Source organism: Arachis hypogaea, chromosome 18 (genome assembly GCF_003086295.3).
Source record: "Arachis hypogaea cultivar Tifrunner chromosome 18, arahy.Tifrunner.gnm2.J5K5, whole genome shotgun sequence".
Lineage (NCBI taxonomy): Eukaryota > Viridiplantae > Streptophyta > Magnoliopsida > Fabales > Fabaceae > Arachis > Arachis hypogaea.
In genome coordinates, this window is record NC_092053.1 from 51,754,319 (window position 1) to 51,764,140 (window position 9,822).

Below are 9,822 nucleotides of genomic sequence, written 5' to 3' on the forward strand. Positions count from 1 at the left end.
ATGCCCGAAGATATCCGCTCGGAATCCAGTGCAAACCCAGCAACAAGGTCGAGTGTTTGCTATGACTGCTAATGATGCTATGCAATCAGACGCCCTGATCCAAAGTCAGTGTTATGTCAAGAATCGGTTTCTAACTGTACTGTATGATTCGATTGCATCGCATTCCTTTATTTCTTTAACTGTTTCTCGTAAGTTAGGACTAGATTTCTCTAAGTTGAACTTTGATCTAATTGCCCATACACCTGCATCCCGAAATGCTTTGACCAGTTTAGTGTGCCTGCAAGTACCATTCACTATTAGGAACAGAACTTTTATACATGATCTAATCTGTTTGCCTCTATATGGTTTAGAAGTTATTCTAGGATTAGATTGGTTATCTAAGTATCATGTTTTCTTTGATTGCTTTGAAAGAACTGCTGTTATTCCATTTGATAGTTTAGATATTAAACCATTTCTGTACCATACTTTATATATGAATTCTGTAAGATTTACCTTAGACGGGAGTGATTGTGAGGGGTACGTTCTGTTAGCGGCTAGCTCGAATGATAGTGAACTAAGCTTAAAACGAATCCAAGTGGTGAAGGAATTTCCTGATGTTTTCCCAGATGACATACCTGAGTTTCCTCCTCAGCGAGAGATAAAATTCATCATTGAACTAGTACCTAGAACCGGACCAATTTCTATAGCACCGTACTGGGTGTCACCACTGGAACTTGCAGAGTTGAAGAAGCAGTTGGATGAGCTACTTGGAAAGAAATTTATTCATCCCAGTGCATCACCTTGGGGAGCTCCAGTATTACTGGTAAAGAAGAAAGACGGTGGAATGAGACTTTGCGTAGATTACCAACAGCTAAATAAAGTCACTATCAAGAACAAGTATCCACTTCCACAGATAGATGATTTAATGGATCAGTTGAAAGGTGCAACTGTGTTCTCGAAGATTGATTTGCGATCGGGCTATCACCAGATTCGAGTGAAAGAGTCAAATATACCGAAGACTGCATTTAGAACTCGATATGGTCACTATGAGTATACGGTTATGTCGTTTATACTAACTAATGCTCCTGCAATTTTCATGGATTACATGAATCGTATTTTCCGTCCGTACCTTGATCAGTTCGTAGTGGTTTTCATAGACGACATCCTTATCTACTCAAAGACAGAAAAGGAGCATGAAGAATACCTAAGGACTGTATTGCAGATACTAAAGACTCGAAAGTTATATGCTAAACTATCAAAGTGCGAGTTTTGGACAGAAAAGGTTGCATTTTTGGGACATGTTATATCACATGGAGGAATTGCAGTGAATCCTTCTAAGCAGTAGTGCAATGGGAACCACCTACGATCGTTACAGAAGTTCGGAGTTTTCTCGGACTTGCTGGATATTACCGGAGGTTCATCAAAGGGTTTTCACAGATAGCCATACCTTTGACTTAACTTACACGAAAGGAAGTTCCATTTATCTAGACGGTTGAGTGTGATAATTAGGAAGAACAAGTTGGTAACACTTGGCTTCGTGTATGACCATGGCATACTGGGAGTTGGGTCGTTACCAAAGTGGCACTAATATTTGACTGATCAAGTAAGTAAGGAAATTTATGTGAAATGTCACATAATGTGTCTATTTGATACGATGTTATTTAGTTACAAGTCTGGAATCTTTGTGCACTGGAAGTATTTGCCGTTGCTTCGTGACTTTTCTCAAATTCTTAAGTTTAGTTGGGGTTCTGCTTTCCTTGCGCACATGTATCGATCATTATGTCAGACATCGAGATATGATTGCAAGGACATGGATGGTCCTATGGCATTGCTTCTTGTGTAGGTCTGGATACGAATGTGACGGAGAGCCAAATGTCGGTTTAGAATTTTTCAATATAGAAAATAAACGTTTCGTTGCGAGTATAGCCCAAACCAATACTTAACCCTCAATCAAAGTTTAAAATATAGGATTGTCACAATCCAAAACAAATATAAACCGGGAGTTTTAAATTCCTGATCGTCTTCCCTTGGACCATGCAAATTGATGCGCACACTCTTGGTTGTGAAATGCGGGGGGTTTTAATCATGGGACAGAAAATTTAAAAGAACTAAAGAATAAACGAACTAGCAAGAGATCAAAAGGAAATTAATGCAATTTAGAAGAAAGCAAGATCAAAACTAGTGAAAATGCAATAATTGTATAAAAGAGTCTTGACTTGGGAATGAGAATTAAGGAATCCTATCATTGTCATAACCACAACTATGGTAATTATGATGAGTTAATCTCACTTCGTCAACTCCTAACATCGAGGAGTAAGTCAACCAAGCATAATTGACCTTAATCCACAAGTCCTAGCTAACTTACTATTAACATAGTAGAAAGTTAGCGTTAGTGGAAACAAGAGTCAACTAACAACCCAAGAATTACCACTAAATATCAGACAGACTCTAGTATCCTAGGAACTCATTTCCCAAGCCAAGGTTTGAAAATATACTCAAAATTCTCAAGTGGAATTTTTACAAACACTTGGTGGGCAAAATAACAAAACATGACAAATAGCAAAAGATAATGAAAAATATAACCAACTATGCACAATATCAACAATAGAAACTCAATCAAGCATATATAAATCATAAAAAACCAAATTCATAAACAAAATATTCAAGAATCAAAATTGCATATATTAACAAAGTAACTTTAACTATGAGAAAAATGTAGCAAGAGTAGCGTAATTAAATAGAAAATTGAAGAGTACTTACAATGAGACAAGCAAAATCCAAGATCATAACTAAAATTGTAAATTTCTACTATGAAATCTATATAAACCCTAAGAGAGAATTGGAAGAAAACTACTCTACACTACTTCTACTCCTAATTATGTTGTAATCTATCTAAAAATGGTGCCTAAAAGTGTTCCCCTTTGATATAGAATGATGTCCCCTTATATAAACTCCAAATCAGCTTCAGCACTTCCAAAATTGGGCCAAGAGGCCTCTAAAATCGCGAGTCACGTGCTCAATTAATGAAGTCACGTGCCCAAACTTGTGCCTACGCACAGGGTTGTGTGCGTACGCACACTTGCTGATTTCCATCTTGTGCGTACGCACAGGGAGTTATGTGTATGCACACTTGAGTGTGTGCTTCTCCTTTGTTTTCTTCATGTGTTCTTCCTTTTTTCATGCTTCCTTCCCCTTCTACTAAACCATTCTTGCCTAATTGACCTAAAATCACTTAACAAAACCTATCACGGCATCGGATGGAATAAAAAAGGAATTAAATTGATCAATATAAGCACAAAAATGCATGTTTTCACATTTAGGTGAAATTGAGAGAGGAAACACAAAAGCATTCTACTTTAGTGAATAAGCATGAGTTTATATGATGAAATCTACTTAATTCAAGCCAAAATTTATCGTCAAATATGGATTCATCAGAATGCCGACAATAGGGCCTCTGTCGGTGGATACCAGCTTTCCACTCGCTCGCACGTAATATTTAACTAAGATGTCAATTTTGTTATTTTTGCTGTATTAATTACTTTCTAATATGAACATGATATGGCAGGTGAAATGATTATCAACCCACCATTGAGCACTATAAAAATTGGATAACCTCTGACATCAGGAGAAGGTTGGACGATCTTCCTCTGGATGCGGTACGTGTTATGTTGCTAAGACCTTTTGTTATATTTAACTAAATTGATAACTGGTGCACTTATACCTTTGAGGTTTGATATGTTTTTTCAGTTTGTGTGGGACACATACAGTCCCAATCGGGTTGCACCTCATGTTATTCCATTTGACATTAACAACGGTGCAAATCTTTTGAGTGCAACTGTACCTTTAATATGTTTTGAGGCTGTGGAGTGGCATCCGACTGATAGGATTAGAAGACAGTTTGGCTTTCATCAAGACCCCCCAGTCGAAGCTATAAAACTTGGAGTGTCCCATAACATAGTACTGACAAGTCCAAAGAATAAGAACTGGGGTGTAGAACACGCAGTATGGATCTCACAATGGTTAAATAATTCTGTGTGTGTCTTGACAGGTGAACATGTTGACAACTTTTAACCATCCAACCAGAACATGGACTGGTATATTGGTAAATTCGATGATCACCTGCGGCTCTCTGAGCTTGCTGAGCAAGAGGAAGAATATCAACAAGAACAATCACATCAGTAAGAATAACAACCTCAGCAAAAACAACCACCTCAACAACAAGGACCACCTCGGCAAGAATAACGACTGGTTTCACAATCGTATGGATACGCATCATATCCATACCTACCATATCAATAGCCATATCATACCTACCACAGTATCCACACCTACAGTACTTACAGGAATATGCACAACCTTCCACCCAACCTTCATACAGTCACCATACTCACAACTATATCCACATTATCCACCCCCACCATACACACATAAATATACACAATCTTTCACCCACCTTCCCTACAGCCATATGGTCAGCCATCTACCATGTGTGAGGCATACAAACCGACACAGGCACCGCAAGGTTCATTGACACAGTTACTAGGCACAGTGGCACTGGATGAGGATTTACATAGACAGATTATTGATTGGGTCCAGGGTCCCGAATCATCTTGGTAGGTTAATGATTTATACTCTATCCAGGACCCTCTATAGGTGCCAGTGGCTAACGTTGTTCCCAGACGATTGTCTTTGGATGCGAGGCATCCACCGCGAGCCTATTATGAGCATTCTAGGGGAAGAACTTCTATTGATTCAGTTAGGAGTGTCCACAGAGGGATTGGATGTCGCTAAAGTCTGACACGAACTTCTATGCCTGAGGGTGACGAGGAGGAGAATGAGGATGCAGTTGATGAGACTCCTGGAGGTGAGGATGTGGCTGATGAGACTCTTGCAAATGAGGATGAAGTTGATCAATGATAAACCACTATTTTATGGTTTATCTTGTGCTGATTTGAGTGGCTTTTATCAAGTCTTTACACACTTATTCATACTATTTGCATGATTTTACAATTCCTTCCTAATTTTGTTCTATGGTTGAAAACTTGCTTCCTAAGCCTTTAAATTGTATATTTTTAATTCTCCTTTATATCATTCAATGCCGTGATTTGTGTGTTAAGTGTTTCAGGCTTTATAGGGCATGAATGGCTTAAAGGATGAAGAGGAAGCATGCAAAAATGGAAGGAACACAAGAAATAAAGGAGACAACCAGCGAGCATTGACGTGCATGCATGGCTCACGCGTGTGCGTGATCTGGAGAAATTTACAGCAACGCGTATGCGTACCTGAAATGTATGCGTGAGAAGCAATTTGCACAGCGATCGTGCGCGTACCTGACGCATACGCGTGACACACGAAGTTGACCAGCGACGCGTACGCGTGACTGACGCGTACGCATGACATGCGCGACCTGCAGAAAATGCAGAAAATGCTAGGGGCGATTTTGGGCTGAGTTTGGACCCAATTTTCAGCCTAGAAACGCAGACTAAAGCCAGGGGACAAGCAGAGACTCAAGGGACATACACATACACTTCTCATTATTCACAATTCAGGTTTTAGATGTAGTTTCTAGGGAGGGAGGCTCTCTCCTCTCTCTAGGTTTTAGGATTTCTCTTAGTTTTAGGTTTATTTCTTCTCAATTCCAGGTTCAATGTTCCTTTAATTTAGTTTCTTTTCTACTTTTATTTATCTTAGTATTCTACTTCATCTATTTCGCCTATTAATTACTTTATGTTGCTATTTGGTTTATGAATTCTCATGTTTAATTTGATTTTCTATTTAATGCAATTTGAAGTATTTCATATTTATGATTTTAATCTAGCTTTTTACATTCTTAGCTTGAATTGATTAACTGGAGACACTAGAGTTATCAAACTCCTTGTTGATTGATAATTGGAATTTGCTGGTTAGTTTGGATCCCTCTAAAGCTAGTCTTTCCTTAGGAGTTGACTAGGACTTGAGGAATCAAATTGATTAGTCCACTTGACTTTCCTTTATTTAGTAAGGGTTAACTAAGTGGGAGCAATGAACAATTCTCATCACAATTGATAAGGATAACTAGGATAGGACGTCCAGTTCTCATACCATGCTAAGAGCTTTGTTAGTTATTAATTTAATTCTTGAAATTTACTTTTCTTATTCATTATTTAAAACCCAAAAAGATACAATCCCATAACCAATAATAACTACACCTCCCTGCAATTCCTTGAGAGACGACTCGAGGTTTAAATACTTCGGTTTATTTTTATTGGGTTTGCTTAAGTAACAACCAAATTTATTTGTACGAAAGGATTCTTTGCTGGTTTAGAAACTATACTTTCAACGAGAATATATTTGTGAAATTCTTTACTAGCAAAAATCCTTTCGTCAAAATGGCGCCATTGTCGGGGAATTGCAAACATGTGCCTTATTATTGCTTATTGTAAATATTTACTTTTTGGTTTCTTTGTTGGTGATTCTAGTTTTAGGAGTTTATTTTCATTAATTTTTATTAGTTTTTATTTTCTTTAGCTACTATGAATTCTCACCCCTTTGGCTATGAGTTTAGTTCAAATTATGTTGCAGGAAATGGACGTTATAATGTGAATAGGCATCAAGGTTGGAACAGTCAAAGATGGGAGGAGCCACAAGGATTTGAGCAACCCTCTTGGCAACAATCCCCTCCAATGCACTATAACCAACAATCATTATATGATGCATACCAAGACAATAGTCATGGAGGACCTTCTCGTGATAACCAACCTCCACCAAATTACTATGATCGAGAGCCATTCCAGGGTGCATACCAAGATGATGAATATGGTGGACCCCTTTGTAGTTACCAACAGGCCCCGCCATATGCTTATGAACCACCTCCTCAACATAGCTGTGGACCACCATACTCACAAGCCACCTACAACCATTCACCTCCATATGACTGATAAACCACTATTTTATGGTTTATCTTATGCTGATTTGAGTGGCTTTTATCAAGTCTTTACACACTTATTCATACAAATTGCATGGTTTTACAAATTCCTTCCTAGTTTTGTTCTATGGTTGAAAACTTATTTCCTAAGCCGTTAATTTGTGTATTTTAATTCTCCTTTATACAATTCGATGTCGTGATCTGTGTGTTCAGTATTTTCAGGCTTTATAAGGCAGGAACGGCTAGGAGGATAGAGAGGAAGATTGCAAAAATAGAAGGAGCACAAGAAATAAAGGGGACAACCAGCGAGCATCGACGCGTACGCATGGTTCACGCGTGCGCGTGATCTGGAGATTTTCACAGCGACGCGTGCGCGTACCTGACGCGTACGCATGGATTGGAGTTCTAGAAGACGACGCGTGCGCGTGCCTAACGCGTACGTGTGACTGACGCGTACGCGTGACATGCACGATCTGCAGAAATCACAGAAAACGCTGGGGGCGATTTTGGGCCGAGTTTGGACCCAGTTTCCGGCCCAGAAGCACAGACTAGAGCTAGGGAACATGCAGAGACTCAACACACATTCTCATTAGTATAGTTTTAGATTTTTAGTTTCGAATCTAGAGAAAAATTACTCTTCTTCTAGGTTTTCTTTTACTTTCATAGATTTCTAGTTTTATGCTTTTGCTTTGGATATTGAGAAGAGTCATTACCTTCGTTGAAGTTGCTATTCTAGTTTGTTTCCTTATTCCCTTACTCTTCTATATCCTTAATTTTTGTTCAGAGTTACAATTGGATTGTTTTTAGAATTTATTAATGCAAGAAGTATTTTTCTATTTAAATTTCATTATTTGTTTAATTGCTTCCAATTGATTTTAATTATTATGTTCTCTTTTTACTTCTCTTATAAAACAACGAAGATGGTATTCATGTTGATAGAGTAGACTCCCAACTTGACTTGAGGGTTGATTAAAAGGAGACACTTGAGTTAGAATGCTCAAGTGATTAGTTAAATTGGAAGTTGTTGGCTAATTCTCTATTTAATAACGCTAGTCCTTCCCTAGGGAGAGGATTAGGATTTGCAAATAAGAGTTAGCTCAATCACTTGACTTTCCTTTATTTAGTAAGGGTTAACTAAGTGAAAATAACAACCTCTTTATACTACACTTGAGAGAATTCCAACAAGGATAGAACTTCCAATTAATCATTTCCCCAGTCAAGGCTTTTTAATTCGAATATATAAATCTCTTTTAATTTTCATTGCGCTACTTTACATTTATTTATTTTCTGTTATTATCAACTCTCAAAATTTCTCGAAAAACTCCTGATTAATAAGATAGCACCCTTTTGTCAGTTCGTTGGGAGACGACCTGGGATTCATACTCCCAGTATTTTTTATTCTAATTTTGTGACAACCCTTCTAAATTGATAAGCGAATTTTTGCTGGTTAAGAACTATACTCGCAACGTATTCCTTCTATTAATTTCTTAATTGGCTAATTTCCGCACCCATCAATTTTTTGCGCCGTTGCCGGGGAGTTGCAATTGTGTGCTAATTTATTAGTTGGTGTAAATATTTTTAATTTTATTTATTTGCATATTTTAGTTTATTTTATTATCATGAGCTATATGTTTCTCTCGTTGAATGATGCGTTCACTGCCTGATCCGAGCTTAGTTGCATTTGATCCCGAAATTCAAAGAACTCTTTCACGTATTAGGTGAGCTCGGCGTCGGTTAGCCTCTGAGGGTGGTGAAGTGGTTGTTATCAATTCACCAGTCTCATCTGAGGGCAAATCTAAAGCGACATTCAACGAAGAAACAAGCTCCTCTACTACTAATTCGGTTGATTTACGTGCAGGTAATATGGCGGAGCCCAGGAGGATTACTCTCCAGGAGGTAAGAGCCCTAGACTTTACTCTGCAATCGTATCAAGTACGTCACCCAAATCTGGCTGCAGATTTTGAACTGAAGACTGCACTAATCAACTTGATGCCTAAGTTTCATAGCTTACCAACTCAGGAGCCTATCAAGCACCTCAGTAATTTTTAGATAGCCTGTTCTACTGTTAGGCGTCATGGTGCAGATGAAACTTCTATTCTGCTAACTGCCTTCCCATTTTCTCTTGAGGGAAAGGCGAGGGAGTGGTACTACACTCAACCTGAAATGACTGTTACTAACTGGGATATGCTCAGAAGAGAATTCTTGGAAAAATACTTTCCAGCTGAAGTTACAGATAGACTGAGAAAGGAGATCTCCTGCATTATTCAAGGCGAACTGGAGACCCTTTATGAGTATTGGGAGCACTTCAAGAATCTTCTAGACGCATGCCCCCATCACATGATTGACAAGTTGGTGTTGATTAGCTACTTCACTCAAGGAATGAAGCCTCGGGATAAGACTACATTGGATGGTGCAAGTAATGGTTCTCTGAAAAAGTACAAGACCGCAGATGAAGCGTGGAAACTGATCAGCGACTTAGCTGAGTCCACTCGGAATCACAGGCACAGGAACAACCACCCCAAAGGTGTTGCAGAGATTTCCTCTAGCAGTGAGACTACTGCCTTCACACAAGCTGTATGTGAGATGACCAACCTACTGAAGCAGATACAACTAAATCAACAACAACCTCAGCCTCCCTCACCACAACAAAGTCAACAGTTGGTTCCTCAAAGAGTATACGAAATATGTGCTGATTACACTCATTACACTGATAAGTGTCCACAGCTCCAACAAGAAGACAACACCTTGGCAGCTACTCACAATTTCTATGACTGCCCGAATCAAGGATATAATCAACAAGGCAGCAATTACAACCAAGGTGGAACCCACAATCAAGGTTGGCAAGACAACTCTAACCAAGGATGGAGAGATAATTCCAACCAGGGATGGAGAGATAATTCCAACCAGGGATGGAGAGATAATTCCAACCAAGGTTGGAG

General features: G+C 38.7%; 1 non-coding gene across 1 annotated transcript; it reads right to left on the minus strand.

The window, feature by feature from the left end:
* Positions 1-9,118: 9,118 nt before the first annotated feature.
* Positions 9,119-9,226, minus strand: LOC112774486 (small nucleolar RNA R71). The gene has a single exon (XR_003188975.1). It is a non-coding gene; the product is annotated as a small nucleolar RNA R71 (small nucleolar RNA).
* Positions 9,227-9,822: the final 596 nt, after the last annotated feature.